General features: G+C 40.7%; 1 long non-coding RNA gene across 1 annotated transcript in view; it reads left to right on the forward strand.

The window, feature by feature from the left end:
* LOC145963900 (uncharacterized) overlaps positions 1–22,261 on the forward strand; it is a 127,666-nt gene that overhangs the window by 46,842 nt on the left and 58,563 nt on the right. Inside the window, exon 2 of the long non-coding RNA XR_014436297.1 lies at positions 15,710–15,769. This is a non-coding gene — a long non-coding RNA (uncharacterized LOC145963900). The remainder of the gene's footprint in view (positions 1–15,709; positions 15,770–22,261) is intronic.

Consider the following 22,261-nt stretch of genomic DNA (forward strand, 5'->3'; position numbering starts at 1 on the left):
TAATGCATTATCATTATGTCACAGTCTATTAATAATTATATATTAACATGTACGTAGAGGCAATAATCATGAAATATTACATGAGAGACCTTAGACTTGCATTAATTAAAATTGATGGCGAACGTGTTATTATTTAGTAGCGTCTTTCGCGCGAGATATAATATTCTATTATTATGTATCATATCAAGGCGTATCGGTCTATCCTGAAATATCCCGGAGCCCTTCTCGTAAGATCAGCTACCGTTACTCAGCATGGCTCGGCATTCTGATCGAATTATAGTCCTTATGTCCTGAGACCGAGCTGACGCTCCTACGAGGCTTACACGAGGCGCGCCTGAGTCTGAGACACGTCCAAGGTGAACCGGTGTTCAGAGAGCACCGCCAACGAATACCTGTAGATACTCTACATACACCATGGCTTGAGAGCTACGGACGTATGTCGCGCGTGTAATCTTAGGCCCTTGTTACGAGAGGGCGTCTCGAGAATCGAGAAAGTATGTTGGCAATTCCGAATTCAATGTCATCGCCTCGATAAAGCGTGAAATTAAACAACTGCTGGAAATATTTATATAAATGTGTGTAATTGTGTTAAAAAATAGATAGTTTTGCGCTGATATGCAAGTTGTAATTTTTTTCGTGGAATTCATTTAATAACACGACAAAACTCGACTTATTACGATTTCATGTATGATGCAAAAAATAAACAGTTTGTAGCACGATTAAAATTCTGTAATGAATAAAATTCTATTCGCACACAAGTTTCATGTGTAACCGCGTTAAAGCATATTTTACATTAATATGTCAAAAGTTAAAATAGAAACTATGGGGCTATAATACTCGTACATCTTGAATGATTTATTCCATTTTGGTATAAAAATTAAATTACTTTATATTGTGCTTTTTTATTAAAAATCTGTAATCTGTGTGTTAGAATAATTATGCATGCAACCTGTTATATGAAAATTTTACTTTTATAAATTTTTATATCGTTATAATTTAGCGCATATAATGATTACTGTTATAAATATCATTATCTTCTCAAAGATATTAATTCGTTAAAAATGTTTCTTTCAGTGCAAAGACGATATTTGTAAAAACTTCTGCAGATATTTTGTCATTTGATTCATCGTCGAATCATATCCTACACTTTGAGAAAAAATTTGAAAATTTTTCCGCGTATTTTTAGATTATTCTATTTGGAAAGGCAACTTCCTCATAAATTTCAAGATGCGAGAATTCCCTGGCCTCGATATGTTCTAGAAAATATATCCTGCGAAAGATACGAATTTTGTTTCCGGAGAGTAAGCGAGTTAATGGGTGGACAGTGTCCCCACATATTTCGCGCGAACGCAACTTCATCGTGTTCCCGTTATTTCTCGTTGCTTCGTTAATTAACGAGTAGATGGTTTTTCGATAAACGTTTACGTCATTGTGACAGCATAGAAAGCTTGGTAACGGGCGACTCGAATTATACTCATCGAGAATTTTCAATTCGCGCAACTACTCCGTTATCCGCAGCTTCGTCATCGATCTTATCTTTCTCACGAATCGTTAACAATAAAAAGAGAAAGTTATTCTTTCACGTTAGGGGTAACCGCGATAACCGTTTCTTTCGTAAGCCTTTTACCCTGGTGAAGAAAAATTTCTTGAAATTCGTGCACGCGCTCGCTTGCGGACGCGAGATCGAACGTTAATCTACGAAAGCGATTCACGAATCCATAAATCCGCTTCCGGACAGGATTTCTTGACGAATGTTTGAACGAGACAGGAAAAACGTCGACGTAAAAAAAAAAAAAAAAGTATAAATGCCGGCGAGAAAAAGTTCCACTCCCCTCCTCTCTACCCTCATTTCTCAATGTCGAATCAGACAGTTCGCAAACGCGCCGAAGACGTTATAAATTCACATGTCCGGCAGAAGCATGTGACCCGGGCCGCACCTGTACCTGCACATATCCGTGTCGCAGCTGTGAGAGTAGCAACGCTCGGAAACGATAAATCGAATCTTAAGAAATGGCCGAGCAAGACTGCGGTTCCGTGGTTTCCTGACATCGCAAATATAAAAGATCTATTCGTCAATCTATCGAGAAAGGGAATTAACATGTGAAACTAGAAAGTATCAATCGACATCGTTCATGATCGTTGAATGGGAGAAATAAAATGACAAACTTAAGAATCACAATTATCTTTTCAAACTTTTGATTTTCTTGAGCCATTACAATAATGATTACGCTGCTGCTCTTGCAAATTTCGGCGACCCGAAAGCAGAACGCCCTTCGATACAAACACACTCGCTTACAAAGGACATTGCTTTCTCGTACGCGCCGGAAGTATCCTTTGGTTTGCGAAGCGGCTTGCGCGGTCGAGTTCAAAGTGTCACAAACCTCGGCAATTTGCTTTGCCAGCGTTTGCTGACCCGCACGTGCCGATCCGACAAAGGCAGTTTGTTGTCGGAAGAGGACATTTCGAGGCTGATAACCAAAGGAGGAGCAAGGGCGGACCTTGCCGTAATCGCGAACTTTCGATCGCGACTACGGGATTAAGCAATAGGATTACCTCTCGCAACAGCGGACGCTCCTTTATGAGTTCGTAATGGAACGATAAAGCAACGGTAATTTACGACGGCCGATAAACGAGATACCAAGACCAGGGTTTCCGAGCGTTATTTCGGGCGATTGATAACTTTAAGTTGTTAATTTCTTGTGCGCGCGGGTGGACGATAAGCGAGGTGGTTAAATGGATTTTCCGCTTTTATCAGTGATTGTTACGCCTCTGTTAATTTCGCGCTGTCAATAATACTTAAAATTTTTGACGTTGTTACTTTACTATAAATTTATGACCCGGCGAACGGCAATTCTCTGGCGGAAAATGTATTGCGAGCTGAAAATGTTTTAGTCACAAAATATTGTATACGCGACAGGTACAAAAGACATGTCAACGTCAATAGTTTCTGAAAAGAGTGAAGTTGATCGTATCGTCAAAGCGAATAATATTAAAGAGAGAGAGAATAGAAATGCTGTTTCATCGAAAAAAGCTCCGACCCGTATATCGCAGTTTGTAAAGCATATCAAAGCGAAGTGCATATAATTATTATGTGCATGTTGTATGCTGCATTATCACGAGATGGCGGGTATTTTCGGTATCATTAAATTTATATTATTCGCTTGCATATTAATCATGTTCAGAGTGCCGAAGCTATAATGTATCTATTGTACACTCGGGTAAACCCCAGCAAACGAACGTATCGGTTTACTATTACGCTTCATAAATAACGTAGTATTATTGGTTATCACAATATCTAATTACAGTTAGTTTAATTATTGTTCAGTTAAGGCATTTATTGTCGACAAAACGCTTCGTGATAATTGTAAAGGCGATGCGGACATTACATTTAAATTAATGTCCAATTATCACGTAGGTAAGACTTTGACAATCTTATCCATTCAATTCCTCTTACTCCGAAACGCTCGCACAAACATCTCATTACAACGTCGGCTATTGTTGAACCGCAATAAACTGCCGAATACTTGTATTTGCAACAATCTCGGGCCATCCGCTCGGCGCCTGATTTCCTCGATTGAAGTGCCAATCAGAGATTTGCGGGTTATTTCCGGCATGTGGAAAACCTCCGTAAATCGCGCTGATTGGTACAGCTCACGTTGACAAAGGTTGACAGTCGACGAGTCGCAAAGTCGGTTGAAATCTCCCGACGGTGTCGATCAATTTCCGAAAAAAAAAAACTTGACGTCGTCCTCGTGTCGTTGCAACGCACGTTACACATCGACCTCGGACATTCGACGCGTCGACGACGACGAGACGACAACAATGACTTTGACATCACCGACGATGCGCAGCGACGATATCGACGGACGTCGCTTCTGGTCGAATTTGCAAGCGCGATTTCGCATACGGTGTCGCGTCATATTTTAATTAGCGGAATGCCGACGGAATTACTGCGCGTCGATCGCTCCGCAAATATCAATTAGCCAAGTATCGGGCGCTGGCCGTGGCAATTAATGCGTCGCAAATATTTAGTCCGTTTGCGGCCGGAACGGTGTATTGGTTCATGGGCCGCCTTCCAAATGCATGTGCACGTCCCGCGCGGTTGGATAAACGCACGCTTTAACGCGGCGCATCGCGCCGCCGCCGCGTTCTCTTGTAGCTCGCACATGGTCCTCGACCATGTTGGCTGGGCAAAAATTCAGGCGGGTCAGTGAACGAACGTTAACCGCCGCAAGCGAGCCGCTTGCGCGCCTCGTGAATCCTCGTCGCTTCCATCGGCCAGCCGGCAATTTCGCTCCGCGCGAGTTTGGTTTTCTCCGCACGCTTAATCCATTCACATATCTGCCGTGCGCACCTAATGGCAAATATTTTAAAGGATCCGTGTTACAGGTCGAGAACGAATGCGTTTTTGAGTAGCTCATTCCTCCATCTCGTTATAAACAATATTCTTTTCCATGTATTGTAATTTAACGACAAATTTTCAGTGGAATTTCAAAAATTCCCCCGGTTGGTATCGTCAAATTGATTGTGATAGACCCGTCTTTGGAAAAATTTGATATCGAATACCGATATATATATATATATATATATATATATATATATATATATATATATATATATTATATATAGCTTGCGGGTGCTCGCAATCTTTTTTTAAATCGTGCTGTCAATCTGTCGGACGAATTCGTATTATTTTTCGAATTTTTATGCGCGATCATAGTCGTGCGACCATCTCGCTGACGCAGTTAGCCTTTTTTTTTAACCCCGGGGCACAACCCGACACGCATCATTTATCTCTCAATTGTGATTGCGTATGGACACTCGCCTCTATTCGCTGCTCCGCTTTAGATTGAGTTGTGACATGATACGGCGATTAATCCACGACGAAATCACGTATAATTCACGCATGACAGGGGAGGCCGCTGTCATGATGACGGTACGGATATGAGCGTCGCGTTTTCTGCCCTCACGACGTTCCCCTTAATCGACCGTATAATGATTCGAGCTTCCGGTCTATCCAGGACGCGCACACATTCGCAAAATGGAGGGCAAGGATCATAGACGAAAAAATCGTGAGATCCAGCACGGATGCACGCGCGCATGCAACGGTCTTTATATTCATACGAAGAGAACGAGCGACCGATTAGACCAATGGATATGCAGGAAGAGCATCATTACGTCGTCGAAAAAATAACGATTCTTTCCTCCGCTCTTTTCTCTCACCCTCTCTCTCTCTCCCATTCTCTCCCCGCGCACTCCGCGTCTCTCTGCATTTGTTTCTCTTGATCATTGTCATGGTTATCTTCAATCAAAAGCTTCCTCCGGAATCGCTCGATCGGTGTGTTTGTCCGATTTTATTGATCCAAAGTCCAACCATCCCTTTTCGGCCAGCGAGCGTTTCATTCTCATCGTTTTCGTCTCGCTCGTACCACCCAGTTTCCTCTTTCGCGGCTGTTGTGGCTCTCGGCTGGCATCGATCCGCTCGCTCGAACTTGATTAGCAGTTGCAAATTTAATTACTGGCTCACCGCACCTCGTCGCCGCGCTTTGTATCTTCTTCTCGCTTCTCCGCAAGCAAGTAGATATTCTTGCCTCGGGCGAGTTCTTATTCTTCTTTTTTTTTTTCTTCTTTTCTCCCTCTTTTTCTCTCCACGCCGCGAACAAACCCATCTCGGCGTACTCGCTGTTTTTGCGGGCCTCCTCCGGCTTCGGTTTCTCGACGAAACTTTGCGGGGAACACGATTGCTCGTAAATGGCAGAATGCGGGATCCAGGTTCCACCTACGTGGCTATTCAGATTTAAATGAGTTCACCAGCCGCCTCGTGTTTTTAACTTTGCGAGTGCGATGAAGAAAGCAATGTGTAGCCTTGCCTGTAAATTGGAATCGCAAAGTAAAAATTATATCCTGTCAAAATAATCAGGATTACACAAAGTGCTGAATTAGTAAAATTTAAAGGGGGAATTGAATAATGGCAGTCTATGATTTTTGCGATAAAATATTTTATAAAAAAGATTTGAAATTTTGTGGTGGATATATTTCCAAGTCTATCGCCGCATCCATTACTTTATTATATTCCATCCAATCTTCTCTCTCTTTTCACGAGAACATAACAAATTTGCCATCGCCTTTGCGCGAAAATTCAGAAGATAAATCTCTCATTGTAGAAAATGCTTTTACGGCAAAAGTGCTTGATCTAAATGCTGAGGAAGGGATTTAATCTTCCTTGATTCACTTCCTTATATCTTACGGCGGACGCGGAAAATAAAACTTGCATCTCGGTCATTACGTTATTACGCGTGACGCAATGAAAATTGTCATGCATGCTTCCTGGAAGAACGAAAAATTCAACGGCGACGAGTTGATGCGCTACGTGATTTTTCGACGCCGACTCGCAACGACGCGTGTAATTATCACGCCTTGAAGAGAAATCAAGCGGCGAAAAATGAGATTACGTTACTTTAAGCCACTACCTCATCGCGAAAGATAACGCGACGGTATGCGAAGCACGCGGCCGGTTTATTACACCTGCTGAATGACGACGAGTACCAAGTAAGGGGGCTTTAAACGCGCGCGAGAGTCTTTTACGGACGCGTATCTCGGAAAGATGGAAGGTAAAGGTGGTGGGTATATATTCAGGAATTTCGCGCCGAGATTTCGCGGCGATACTATCTACTAGCTAGGACCATGTCAAGATGGAGGCTGCCAAAGATTCCCTCTCCGGGTTACGCCAAGTGATACGATTATTCCGCCCCGGCGGATGGCTCGGCTTCCGTGCAACGTACTTTAGAAGTTGCGCGCGAGTACCACTTTCCAAGATAATGAAACGATCCACAAGTTGTCGAGTGCCATCCCCGCCCTTCGTTTCCTCGTAGCCGTCACCGCAGCCGCGGTTTGCCCGTTTGCGGATGTAGATAAAAAGGATGAGCACCTTGCGCTATGAGAAAGCTCGGGAAACAACCATTGCGCGATATCCTCGCCTAGAACAATTTTTATTCTGGCTATGAATTTTTAAAACACAAAGAATGCACGCATCTTTTTCGAGTCTCACGATAGATTTTTTTACTCGAATATTCGACGAAATAGCGAAATATTCACAAAAGAAATTTATTATAAAATTCCCTAAAATTAGTTATTTTTTATTCACACATGTTAAAATCATGTTATGTAAAAATCATATTAATGGTGAATTACCTCATAAAAGTTTAATTATTAAAACCATAAAATTTTTATTTCAATATTATAAAGATACTATGCATTTCCATTTTCGCGGCTGTTTATAGAAAAAAAATTTGTTATCTTTGTTTATTCTCGTTTATATATGTTTATAATATAACATGAAACAGAGATTGCACCTCGTCTTGTTTTTGGAGTAAAATATACATATATATTACACGTGGCGTACACATTATTTTAATTTTTATGTTTGTACATTGGAGACGTTTGTGTTAATTTCTCACTGTGAAAAAATAAATCGCGCTTTAAGCGGCCGAATTTTCGCAGATGTACGTAGCCGTTCGATCGCAATGCTATGCACTTTCGATTACTTCCTCCGTCGGAATCTATTTTCAGTGCTAACGTCGTTGTCAAACTTATTGTTTCAGTTTATTGGATAACCCCGTACCCTATCTTCCGCTTTCTCTCCCACACTCAGTCTCATTATATCACGTAGCGCGAACTTCTGAACAATATTAACGCAACCTCTCTACCGATTCCCTTGTAAGCCTCGACTGTCAGCGACATCGTTTCGTGCCAGTGGGTTTGTTAGTGAGAAACTCGTTTAGTTACTAACTTTAGCCCCATCCACCGTGATAGAAGTCCCAGGATATTTGAGCAAGTGCTATTAGACTGGTTCTAGCTATCTTGCCGGTCTTGAGTTTCTACGAGGGTCACAAATGACTGCACATCTGCGACCTTATAAGACTTTCGTCGCTTTTATTTCGCACGATATTAAAGTAAAAGTTCTGTTCCGCATTTCCTCGACTAATTTAATCGTTGATTAGTTTAATGCAGGAAGATATTAACGTGGAAAAATGCTACAAATAATGAAATACAAATGCCTTATTCGCCATTTTTGAATAAAATATTACAATCTAATTGAATGTGAATGAAAAGTTATTATCTGGTTTGGAAAACAATGGCAGGCACGATTCTATCTGTGAGCCTTTCTATATCTGGACTACATCCGTAAGAACTTTTGCAAATGTTTCTTTCATTAGCTTAATTAGAACGTCGGAAATACAGCCGCGCATTCTCGCATCGATTCTCCTGCCAATGACGTCGTTAACGAGATAATCAGACATGGGCTAGTTTCCCAGCTCGGGCTGTTTGTGTTTTTTTTCGCAGTCAGACGTGCCATTCCGATCGACTAATGAGCCATTATGGCCGAAACAAGAGCGAAGTCTTATTAGCGTTTCTCGCTGTGAATTGATAGCGACTCAAGCGTAATTTCCTCATATCCTTATTATTAGAAAATACAAGCTGAGATAGAATAATCTAATGAATTAATAATTTTATCTTATTGAATAACGTTATTCATATAACATATTTTTTACTTATTCAAAAATATTATATGAACTCTATTTTATTATCACACTCGCAGTTTATGGACATAACAATTATATTTGTTATAAACTATGTCGTATATCAAAATATAACGATTACATAGCTTGAGAAAATTAACCAGATTAAATGCATGAGCACTTTGATTTAGGTCACTGAATAATTAAATGTCGTCCGTACCCACTCAGTAATTTTGTCATTGACGGCGATCGGATGAATTGGCCCGATTGTTATCGGCGACTAATGAGATCGATGTATTTATGTGACCCATATGCGCATAATGTAATATCCTGCTCCCCGATCCGTCCTATGCAGAAATGCTGCAGCAGCTGCAGTTAATGCATCGGGGTGCACGGCGTTGCAATCGCTTATGTTGATCAGGGTACGGGTGCGATTGCACGTTTGCTATTGTCAATCTCCATTAGAGAATTTCCAGTTTATTGAAATGTATGGTTATAAAGTAATATCGTGACGGAGAGAGTGGTATGTGAATATGAATTTCATTCGCTGACATTCCATTCAATCATTCATCCTATCTTGATGTGCCGCGTAAGGAGTTCACTTTTGCAAAATTTGTTGAAACTCTTGTGAAAAATCACGTCATTCACGTTAAAATTGTAATTCCATTATCCATCTATTAATACATAAATATGTGCACCGAAAAGATTTTTAGATTAAATTCTTGCAAAAATTACACGTATTAAATTAAATTTCTTTTAAAATTATAAGTGCTAATGGAAAGGAAAGATGCAATAGTGATATTCCTTAAAGATCGGATGTCGATTATTCAAGTTCTTGCTGAGAAGCCCATAATTACGACCTAATTTATATGCAACAAACAAGAAATCATCTCGCTCAGATGTACTTATGCTCCTTGTCGACTCTATCGTATCGTGTCTTTTTCAAGAGAGGAAGGAGCATGTTTTTCATTCCCACTATCAGAAGTTCTCTCTTTCTCTTTCTGCACTAAGAAGTCGTTATCCGATGTGCAATTGTGTCGGTGGATACAATTGCGTTGTGTACACGCGCGCGATCTACTCTCTGAAGATACGCTTCGGCAGGTGCGCGCATTTGTCGTACATTACATGCATCGCGCCGTGAGAATACCGAGTACTATATATAAATAACACCATTATCGCAGTCAAGGATAGATCGTAAAAGCTAGCGGTCCCGGATGTTCATACACGCGGACGAGATTAGCGTGTCTGTTGAATGGTGTTTATCTCGCGTGGATTGGCTTTTTCCCCAATATCTTGTATACGCATCTTATATTATTAAAGTGTGCTTGTGCACTTTACAAAGACATATCCGTAACTGTTCTTAACTGTTCAATTTTGATGATTTCATCATGATGTTACAAGAATAGCACAGCAAAAGTTTCTGGAGATTTTTAAAGTTAAAATTTTTTGAAGATTATAGCTACATCTTGTAGAAATTTAAAATATCCATATTATATTAAAACGCATAGTTTATGACAATTATTGTAGTAATTTATGATACTAATTATAATCTAATTATAAACTAATTATAAATTACAATAATTATTAATAGCAATGATACACACTGATATACCGGAGAGAACAAAGTTCATTCGGTTAATTTATGCAAATCAATGTCACGCGGCACGTAGCGATGAAAAACAATTCTAATCACGTTTCTAATAAACTGGGCGCGCGCGAGCGAAATAGTTACCGCAGTCACAAACGCAGTTTACGTCAACTGCAGACGCAATTGGTTTATCTGCGGTATAAGCGGGACAATGAAACGACGTATCTCGATCCCTCGACGAGTTGAACAATGGCGAGATCGCGTCGGTAAATAATCGATAGGCGTGATCGACAGCCGCGCGACAGGATATTCCACGTGTCAAGAGTAGTAACGGTCGACGACTCCTCGAGCGTGGAGTGAACGCACTCTCCCTCTCTCTCTCTCTCTCTCTGTCGAGCTCTCTGTGAGAATTCGCGATGTTGCTGGGAATTGCGCGTTGCGCATTGTGCCCGTCGTCGGACGCGCGGCAAGGGGAATCTTTCACCCTCGGCCCTTTTCTTTCTTCCGCGAGCTCTCCGCGTTCTTTTCCCTTTTTTTTTCAACGCATACTCATCTCGTTCTCATAATTAACGCAACCGCTGGCGCGTGTGAAGCTGGCAATTTCGCAGCTGGCACGATGACATCGCGGGCACTCGTTGTACTTAGGGCACAATAGGGCGAACAAAAACCGGCAGGAGCCTCTGAAAGCGAAGCGCGCTTATTTTTTTCACGGTATTAGAAGAGCGCGCACGTGAGAAAAAAGAATATTGCGAGAGATACGTTATGGAAACTGCGACAAGTTGAACGAAGTAACGATAAATAAGCTAACAAACAGTTAAAAGGCAAATTGCCATCGATCCTTATATTCTCGCAATGCGAAATTGCAGAGCTCGACTTTTCCTAATCGCAAAAGTCACTAATAACAATTAATGTCGTTCCGGCTGCATTTTAATGAGTATACTCATTGCACGTGGGAATAGCAATTATTCTGTTATTGCTGTATCCCGAAGACGCCCTCGAGACGAGTTGAATCATCTGCGGATATTATTGCTGTAAACCCGAGCAGATAGAGAGAGAGAGAGAGAGAGAAGGAGAGAGAGAGAGAGAGATCCAAAGCGATAAATCCGGTTCCGTTCCTCTTGTCTCCAATTTTCCGGCGTTGCTTCGACTTCATTTCCTTCGAGGATGGGGAATACGCGGCAGGTAATTCGTTAATCGGAGTGTGTGTATAAGCTAACCGAAAGTTGGTAAATGTTATCAGAAATCAAGCAGATCTAATTTGCGGCGTTCAACTCTTGTGCTGAGCAATCTCGTTATACAATTTCGTTTACGTATATGAGACGCAAGTTTCATTCGCAATTTATTTGCACATTGTAAAGTGGCTATTTATTTTAGCAAAAATTTTATTGAATGGTGTCGTGTATTTTTTTATTATAAATAAATAAATTTTTAACATCGATAATTGAACAGTGTACGAAAAAAAATTCAAAATAGAGATTAAATTATCTATTGGTTTCTACCTGCATCGCTGAAGGTTAATTCGCGAAAAGCTATCAGTGTTTTCAATAGCTTCAGCTTTGAAACGTTGGCAGGTATCGACGCGCGAGGTATCACGACGAATTGCGTAACCGCTTGGCTGCGTAAGCGTGTATAATTCGATTTCAAGTTCATGGAGAGAGAAAGCGAGCGAACGCGACGTAACGCGAACGAGCGGCGCGAATGACCCTGACGTGTAGGCCCCACGCGAAAGTGAAACGAGGCATCGGTAAAAGTACGCCACGAAGCCGTTGTCACGACCCGATGACACACTTCCATATTCGTCGAGCCCTGTTTCAAAGGCGCGGTGATTTGTTTGCAAGTGGTATAATGGATCACACGAATAGAAGCGAAGTAACGGCTCGTACAAAGAGACGTTCGGGGTGATATTTTTCCTGACAAACTTGCAATATATGTATATATATTGGTTGAAAACAAGAGGGTACTTTTTCCTGTATTTTATTGCAGGATTATAATAGTTTATTTTTCGAAACTAACTGGATATATTTGATTTTGTTTAATATCTTCGTTGAACGAGAAACGTTTTCTAAACAAACTTGTTCCGATAAAAAATAATAGATTAAAAAAAATTCTTTATATCTAAGAAATGAGTCTTTTAGAAACTTTATAAATTATAAAAAATCGATACGTAATAATATTTTACTCTCGCCCGAAATATAGTTCAGATCGGACTCTGCTTATATTTTATCGCAGTCACTTGTACTACATAACCAGTAGTTACATATATATATATACATACATATATATATATATATATATATATATATATATATATATACACATATATATGCACATATGAGTCAGAATCGGGCGACGCTCGTTGTAGAATCCCTCTTATACCGTAGGGTGCTATATTTTCTAGCAATGGGTGGTAAAGTTTTTTCCCCCAGCGCGTGTGCACATTGTGATATACGGTCAAATCCTCGCGTTTCTACGCTTACGATTTTCATGGTACTTCCTTACTACCTACCTAGAAATTTATCGACCAACTTGTGAAATTATTAGCACGGATCTGTGATTCTGTATTTGCCGGCAACTCGATGCATGTATCTTCATGAAGCCTTCTCTCTCGATATGAACAGTCACGATCTCAGGAGAGGGCTGCAGATTATGAACTATGGGTGCGTTAGTCGAGCAAATATGTACTTTGAAAGAAGATATATATAACGTATCTATTATTATTTTACCAATTTCGTATTGTTAGATTGCGAACTCAAGCGAATAAAAAGCAATGCTTTTTACTCAAGATTCTAGATTTTTTCCAAATATAATTTCAAATCGTAAACGGCGTCACTTGTACACTTGATGTTCAATCAACTGTACGATTTCCAAACGTCTTCACAGTTGATCTATACCTCGTTTTTATAAGTAGCTTACCATAATTCACCAACTATACATTAGAGTGCCATTCGGCAAATTGAGAGAAGTAGCCAACAATGGCGCATCGGTAATTGAGACCGTGAAGAAAGGAAAAAAGCAAGCCCTGATGCAAATAGAGAAGAATGCGCGTCTCCCTCTTATTCCCTTTCAACCGTACTTGGCGCCTGGCATATCATAGTAATACACCGCGAAATGTTGCCGCATAAAAGTCACCGAGGATCGATTTTCCGCCAACGATTTACCAACGATCTCATTCTTCTTCCTCCTCGTTGTCGTCTACATCTCCAGGCGTAGCGTCGACTTCTTCAGGTTTTAAAGCGCAGAAGAAGCCGGCTTTCTCAGATATGATAGAAGAATTGGGAGAAAGATATTGAAAGGAGAAACTTGAAATCCGTCCGACCGTTCCCCCGCGATACTCTCTGAATTGAAAATATAAAAAACTCTCTTTTCCCTCGACTTAAAAAAGTACGTTTATGGATTTGCTCAGAATTGGCCGATAAAGCTTTCAAAGTTGACTCTCGATAATCACATTGAAGTGAAATCAAATGACATTCTTAAACTCTTCTTCATCGATATTACGAACGATAAACCTCTTATTTAATTCATTGAAGATAGATCGAAGCGAAAGGTTACTAATTGACTAAATTGATTTTGCGCTGCGCAAATTACTTGATTAAGCGGTCAATATATATACCTATCACATAATTCTACGTACAATTCCAGTGATCGCTATTTCTTCGATGGTAAATAAATACTAATTTAAAAAAATTTATTTTTTTAAAGAGACCGTGAGATTGACATTATAATCAAGCAAAGGGAGATTTCTTCTCGTAGAGGGTGGGAAAGGGGAGCGATAGTACTCGAGGCAAATGCTTGCATCCGATGTCTGGCGCTCACCCTCCTCGGCTTTCTGATCCTAGAAGCTAATTAACGAGCGTAAGTAATGCGTGTAATTAAAAGGGAGGGAAATATATTGCCAGCCGACGGTATCGCGAAGAAACGACGGGAAAACTGGCTGGTGCCACTTAATGGCCTCTCCTCGCGTGCCCTCCTGGGATAGTCGGAGAGTGTGCGAACGTCACAGTCACGTGAACACACGGAATCTACGTGCATCGAGTTTGCCGGTATATTCACATTGGCGTAGTTTCCAATATTTGCCACTTTTCCATTCGTCTCTTGCATTCGTGCTTTAAATTCGATTTAATATTCTTTTATGTAAAAGCAATTACACAGTTTCCATTATGCATTAATGAAATTTTAATAAATTTCATAAATATGCATGTAATGAAATGTACGTGTTACATTGTGTTATAATGTATAGAGTTTGTATTATAATTAATGTGTATCTCTATATACTGTTTTTTCTTTATAAACTAAATAAAACATGCAAAGTACGATATAAATGTTTATTCACACACAAAATATATTATATCTTTGTTTGTCGTAAACTTCATTAAAATTGAAATGTGAAATTAAATTAGCGATGTTAAAATCAGTATATTGATTATAAAGCGCACATCATCCTTGGAAAATTGAAAAAATCATTTCCAAAAATTACAATCCCCTCCTCCCTTCGCGCTTTCAGATCATATCATGTAGATTTAAGTACTGTCGGAGTTTTGTCTGCCAGGATTTAATTTATGATGAGATTCCGACGCGACTGGTATTAAAATCTATAATGAATGAGCGAAATGAATTGCACATGCGCCTCGCTTTTAGTTGCACCAGATCCTCGCGATTTCTGTTTTGGGACTACAAGGGTCGTGTGAGAAAATTAATTTCGCCAGAACTTTCCCGTTTCCGTTCGTTCGCGACTTCGTTAAAACGAATAGCGTTACGTTTGAGCATGAATCATCATTTGCATGAACTGTAGCGAGGTAGTTGCCGCCTCTTGTAAGTTAAATGAGACGTTTTTGCATAGAATATTCGCGTTACTTCCAATTTGAAAAAGGAACTTTTTCTTCGACAGCGTATTATGATGTGGCGTTTGGGAAAAAACAGCAGCGCTATTTCACTCGAAAATTAAAGCGTTTATCGAGAGATTTTCAAATTTCCGTCGAGCGGAAGGAACGATTTTCTTCGTACATTTTCATTGCATCCGTTGTGCGATTTGCTCGGCCGCTAAATATTCTAGCGAAGAAAGATTTCCGCTGAGAGGATTTCAGATCCAGCCAGTTACCGGATGCGCCGACTGTTTTCACGAGGATTTCTACCGCGAATTGCTCGTTTTCCGTCTACGAGACGTTGAAGGGCTTCTGGCGGCTTTGTCGAATGAAAAATCAATTAACGCGCCGCCATTCTCTTCTCACGCGAATAAAGCCATTAATGATGTACTTCCTAGAAATGCCTGAAAAATTGATATTACTTCTCGTTATCCTATGATAACCCTTTGTCGTAATTAATATCATGTTTATTAATGTTGCTAATGCAATGAGAATATCTTTTTATACATCTATTTAAGATTGCTTTTAATGCAGTTATTCATTATAACTGCGTACACATGCAGCATTGATAAACAATCTAAGATTCCAATACGAAACTTATTTATAACATTTTACAAGAGAATACTGTAATATTATTTCAAAACCACAAGTTTCTTTACTTGAAGTGAACAATAAACTGTATAATTATTACAGCTGCAATTAACGTACGGGATACTCAATTTTCTTCTCTTTCTATGTTTTAGAACTCTGGTATCTTTCGAGAGAGGGGCTTTCGCTTCGTGGACTTGGAGCGGCGCGCACCAGTGAGTATGCCGAATCTTGTAATAGGATTATAAATTGTAAACGGCTGCAAGAAATGAGCGCGTCTATCCTGCCCCCCTCCGTCTCTCCCTTTGCTCCGCTTATATTCTCTCTACTATTGACTATATAGCGTGGCGCTTAATTCCCAAGGCGGTGTTTAAAGAGCGGCGAAACGCCGAAATTGCTGGTAATTAACGTGAGCCTCGATTGCGCTCTCGCCCATTCCAGAATCGAAATCAAATCGACCGTGGCTGCAGCCCGCCGATTTATTTCGCCCTCCGCCGACGACGTATGCGAAATGGTGCTTTTCGTATCGAACACAGGCGCCATGTGTGTGTGTTATTCGAAATGTTAAAATATTTCGTTAGAGTGAAAAATTAAATAATGCAATAAATAATAAGATGTATGATTTCTTTAAGCGTTTCGAATCAAAATTTGAAGAAAATTTGCTTCCGCTTTCACGTTTTTCATGGCTGTTTCTGGCATCTTTCGCGAATAAATACATTCAATGAAGACAAATTTTTGCAATTGTAATTTTGTTTTGATACTTTTCAAAGAATATGGAAATTTATTAAAAGAACATATCGAAACACTTCAATGCGCGCCAACTTCGGCGCCTATGAGGTCAGAATTATGCATGTGTATGCGCGATGCAACTGACAACGCATGTGCGTTTAGCCTCCATACGAGACATGGATTCGTGAATGTATTTTTTTTCGCAATATCAGTTGCACAAATCATTCGCAAAAAAAGATGCGAAACCAGAGACGTCGAGGTCGTACGTTTCATCCCTTTTCAATATTGCCCCTGGACTTCCGTCCGTATTCGCTCGTTGCTTCAAGCGGATTGAAACTTCTCGTTACCGGTGAATCCCAAAAGAACCGTCGATGCATCCGCCCGAGGAGGACACGGGCCATACGCATGTTCGTCGAAAGTATGGGAGAGAAATCTCTTTTCCGCGACGCGGTCGAATAAATATTTTTCCAGCGGAACGAAGCCCGCGATACGTGCGTCGTTCGAGTCTCTCGACGGGCCTCGAGATAATATCGGCATCGTCGTCGAAACGACGCAAGATTTTTCTCTCTGGAGAGACATCCCTCCGCCTTTACCGTCCTGTGACAGATATGCATGCGTTTGTACGTGTCTACATAGAACGTGTTCGTACGCATGGTTGGACCGCGAAGCTTCCACCAGAGGTTGGCGTTGGTATCCACTTGATTGACGATGTTACGTTGCGGGAATGGAGCCGTGGTGGATGCTGATCTGTTGATGTCAACCCGAAATTTAGCAATGTACCCTATGAGATACGTATCCGTTACGCGCTCACATGGTTTAGATTTGTAATTTACAATTTGGAAGCGCGCATTTTGTTGCTCATTTATATTAATGTCCCTCAGAGAATTATAATATTTCCGATATTACTACATTATGTTCCGACATTATTACTTGGTTGCCTGCATCGTATCGCGTCCTCGTCAGCGGGCGAAATAAATGGCGTAAAATTTTTATACCACAAGTAGACTTTTTTCAGCGCATTGAATGCATGGATCGGTGACGACAATCGGAAGAAAAGGTGTCTCGGTGGAGTTAGCGTGCTTAATTAAAATCAAACCCGCGGCAGGAGGTTCTTTGTATTTTAGACGAGCAAGACGGACGCGAAAAAAGAGGGAAGTGCGATATTCCGGAAATGAATAGGAGAATTTATGCCGAGCTGTAAACTTAGCGAAAAGAACAGGCGCGTAATTGATTGGTTAAAAAATATTATTAGATAATTGAATTGAATTCTTTATTTTATGTAAGAATCTTTGAGAGATTTTTCGAGGAAAAGACTATAAACAGATTTAACTCGATTTCAACATGCACAGCGATTCGTACATTGTCGTTCTGTGACTGACGAGGTAACTTTTCTTTGAAGACGCAGTTCTCTTCCATTCCACGCTAAGCACTACCGAAAGCGTCTTATTTATTCATGCACATTGCAGCCGGTTTGCGATTACCGGAAGAGACGGAGAATTGGTACGGAAAATAATTTAAAGACGAGTAAAATCCCTAAGCTAGCTCCTCGGCAGCTTTGCATACCTTGACATCATTTAAATGCAGCTTCGCCGTTTAATTGGTTATTTACATTTTATAGCGCGCTCCCTCCTCGATTCCGGCGATTGAAAGCAATCTTTTTTCAAGTGTCGCATATTGCGTAACGAACATACGCGAATACAAGCAACGAAAATGCAAATGGTCGATATCGCTTAACGACGGTTTGCAATTTACCAGCAGAACGAGCCAGTTAGCGGAACTAGAGTTGCAAAAAAAACTAGTCATTCGTTGATTTAACGCTTTATTCGTTGATTTTTTAAAGTGCAATTCTTTCAAAACCTATGTGAACTTCCGAAGAATGACGTTTTCTCTTCTTCATCTCGCGTTGTTTTTTCTTTTCCTTTTTCTTTTTACATGCTCGTCCTCGAGTCTGCTTTCACGTTGCTTCTTTTCGCTGCTCGTTTCCGCAAGCTGGTAATGTCGGCGATATATTAAAGTCGAACCGCATTGTGTCGAGTATACAGTAACTTGAGGTAAAACGATCAATCGAAGCCGGTCAGACGCAAAAGGCTCTCGCAACGGATATACCTGTCTCAAATACTGGGAAACGGACGATCCTCTCGAGCAATGATGCGCCCTGACATCCTCGTAAATATTTTCAATCGTCGTTTCCGATCGCGCTGTGAGGTTCGTGAGATTCGATCGCGGTCCACGCTGGACGAGTCGCTTGAAATTCGTCCTCTCTCTCTTTATCTGCAATAACATCGTAGCGAGACGCATCTCACTGCGAATTTTATGTCGTACAATCAAATGGAATATGTTATCGACGACGCTATGGAATAGATGTATAATAATATTATGGGATATTCAATGCTGTCATGTAAAATCATTTTTTTTTATATCGCGATGCGATTTATATAGATGCACGATACAAGAGATTGACATTAAGAAAAATATTCCGCGCGAACGGCGAGTACTTAAAAAATTCCGTGTGCTGTGTGCCTTGTCACGTGCAAAACGGAAAGAAGTTTCGGATTCTGCGCTGTCGGCGAAACGTCTGTCTACATTGCGGTGTGTTAAAGTGCGGTGTTTCCGTACTGCTTGAGTCATGTAACTCCGAGGCTCGCGCGTCGTCTAATTTACATTCTCACTTCGCCCACAACGTCTTTCCGCGGTGACGACGGTGCAGGCGTACAGAAAGCGGTATGCTGGCTGTTTGCACGCGTGAACCGGCATGTAAAATACGAGAGCAAGCAAAACTCGTTGCATCTCCTTCGTTGTGTCTGCCACACTTGGTTGCGTCGCCTTCCAAAGACGATGTTATATTTAACTGTGTATTGTGCGTTTCCTTTCAGTTTTCCTTCTCCTTTCTCTCGTGTCGAAAGATTAATGCACATGTCTTTATTTCGCTTTAAGCGCGGAAATCTGCAGCTAAAGGGGAGAGAATCTGCATCATTGTGTAATTTGCGACGATAGCATATCTTCCCGATACTTTACAGAAAATATATTCGCGATTAATTAAAAAAATAAGTCGGGAACTTTATTTAATTAAAATTTTAGAATTTTAGAAACCGATTCTTTTTTTATAATTTTTCGAGGTAAAACAGCGATGACTTTTCATAAAATTATAATGTATGCACTTCTCTTCTTTTCACGTTCTTGAGATATTCTTCCATATGTAGCCTTTCACTCAAAAATCGCCGATGAAAATCTCACGAGCCGAATATAGTCGATATTGTCAAAGGTGTGGAGAGTATGCACTTACCTTGCGCAATGGTCTCCTCGGGGATGGGATACAAGATTGGTTCGGATAGTAGGAAAGCGCGTGAAAGTCGATGGATTCGAGTATAGACGCATCCCACGCGACATAGTACAGAGGTGCGGGAAAAAGAAGGGTATATCGCGCGCTCTTGTGTGAGATTCATTCCCTCTCTTTCTCTTTCAGCCCCGTCTAACGTGGCCGAGAAAGAGAGGGAACGCGAGAGAAAGAGAAAGCAAAGGAGAGAGAGGGAAGAAGTAAGCACGAATATTCTACGGCGGGGAGTTTATTCGCCATTTTATGCATTCGCGACGCGCACTTTTATGCATTCACTTTTACGGGCTGGAAAGCGACTTCTTATTCCGTGGCACGGGGTGCACGGGAAGGAGGAGAAGACGACGGTGGAGCTGGGACGGAGGGTGGCAAAAGATGGCTTGATGTAAACTTAATGTGCACGTTTCGGCCTTTTGTTTCCTACTTCTTCCGTCGCACTCTCTTATAATGACCAAACAGTCAATGACCAGCCAAACATCAATCTCAATCATCATTCTCAGTTTTTTCATACCACATATTCAATCAATACTTATCCTTAGGAGACAGATGTCTTGTGTAAGAAAAATATAATTATATACTTTTCGAAAATAAATAGAGACATTAACAGTTCTTGTAATTATTATGTATGATTATACATTTTGTAATTTATATTTCGTAAAAGAATAAGAAATATGTAATTAGATTCACTACTGGATGTCGCAAGAATTAGCCGTTTTTTATAACAGACAAACGGCGGCTCCGAATAAAGAATAAAGTCCCATTTATTCGCGATTTCTCGTTAAATGCGAATAAATAGAATCGAGACAAAAGAACTTTATTAAATGCGGGATTGGGCCGGATTGGAGGATTGGGCAAATAATAAAATGAATCGATTGCTCTCTTCGGTCGAGGCCGAAGGGAGACGACGTATAGTGAGGGAAGGAAAAAGTCACGAAACATTCGCTATCTAATCGATCAGGTTGCTCCAATATTGCTCGAGCCGAGCTCGTGGCAGGGTCATTAAAAGCCGATCCCTCGAATGATTGTTCGCTGAAATTTATTGCTTCGCATGGCGCGCACTGAATTCGAAATTCCGCCGTCGAGGGGGAATTTCACGCGTAAGTGAGAACATGCGTAAGAACGAGGCTTCGAGGCGTGTTCCTCTGTAAATTACGGCGCGTTCCTGGGAAGACGCCACTTACAACAAGGTTAGCGTAATCGCTAACGCTTTGGGGAAAGTCATTATCCCTCGCATACAGTGTGGGGAAAAGTGAAGAGACAATAGAATGGCTTCTTACTTTATATGAGTAATCCGTTATAAAGGAATAAATTAATTACGCTCTCACGGTCAGAACAGGAAGGCCGAGTTTGGCGTAGCCTGGTTCACCTTATTGTTCTCTTTGTGAGATAGGATAAGGTTACTTTTACTAGTTGCGCGCGAGGGAGACCCAGGTGTGCATCGTGTTCCAAGCATATAACGCGTACATGTACGTTGACATAGATCGTGACCACTTCCGTTATCGTAATACGGCTTCTTCTTGCTATCTCTATGTGTTCGCGCTTCGCTTTCATTCTTTTTTTGCCTTCGTATTTTAACTGAAAACCCACAAGTACTCCCCAAGTAATATTCTCTTTCACGAAAATATTATTACGAGAAGAAGCTCCAAAATTAAAAAAGAAATTGTAATAAAACAGCATGCGATTTTTTCGCATTTATTATTCTGTATATTTCTTGTAATATAGAAAAAGAAAAAAATATATATTTATATTTTTTTTATCATCAAGATGCATAAGCGACATGAAATTTATTATTCATTCATCGAACTGCAGTGGATTTAATCCACTCGATAAAAACAGATGGTTTTACTTCAATGATAGATATGATATTATTTTCGTGCAATACACAGCTCACAAAAAAAAATTAAAAAGTGATATCAGTAAAGATAAGATTTACATTTTTATCACGAGAATTTTGATGTGAATTGCAATCCCGGATGCACTTCTCGCATCCATCCGATTAAAATCGCATAAGGGCTCCGATTGTACGCGATCGTGTTTTTAGCCGGCGGTGCTCGTTATGGTCAACGTCAGTCGAACGGAAATATAAAGAGAGAGCTTTGAGGAATAGTATCCTCTCCTTTCTTTCTCCCTCTCTTTCTCTCTCTTTGTGCTGATTTTCGCGTTGGTGGCAGGCAGACTCAATGCGAGAGAAACTGCGGTGGAGAGAAAAGAAGCAAATAAGGGTTTGGGGAAAAGGTAGATGCGCCGAGCAACCGGATGGGCGAAGGAAAAAGGGGTAGTAACACGTGCAGAACGACCAGCGGAGAGAGTTCGCGCTTGCGATTCTCTCACGTTACTGCGGACGCACCGATTCGAATCCGGTCGACTGATTCTTCCTCGTCGTATCACGGGCCGAGGAAATTTCCTATCGCAACGATGCGAGGAAATGACGTGGAAAATCGGAATAAATGCCCCATTGGTCCGTTGTACCCTTTTTCCTTTCCTATCCATCTTCGCATCTCTCTCGTTTTCATTTCAATGTTTTATGTCTTCATTATGAATATCATCATTATAATTATTATCGGTGTCGTAAAAATCTCGATGTAACATGCATGTTATCATTTTATTGAAATTTATCAATTATGACATCTTTCATCCCTCTTTCTAA

This window comes from Camponotus vicinus, unplaced genomic scaffold (genome assembly GCF_025532165.1).
Source record: "Camponotus vicinus isolate PSW18456_S1 unplaced genomic scaffold, iyCamVici1.0 SCAF_13, whole genome shotgun sequence".
NCBI lineage: Eukaryota > Metazoa > Arthropoda > Insecta > Hymenoptera > Formicidae > Camponotus > Camponotus vicinus.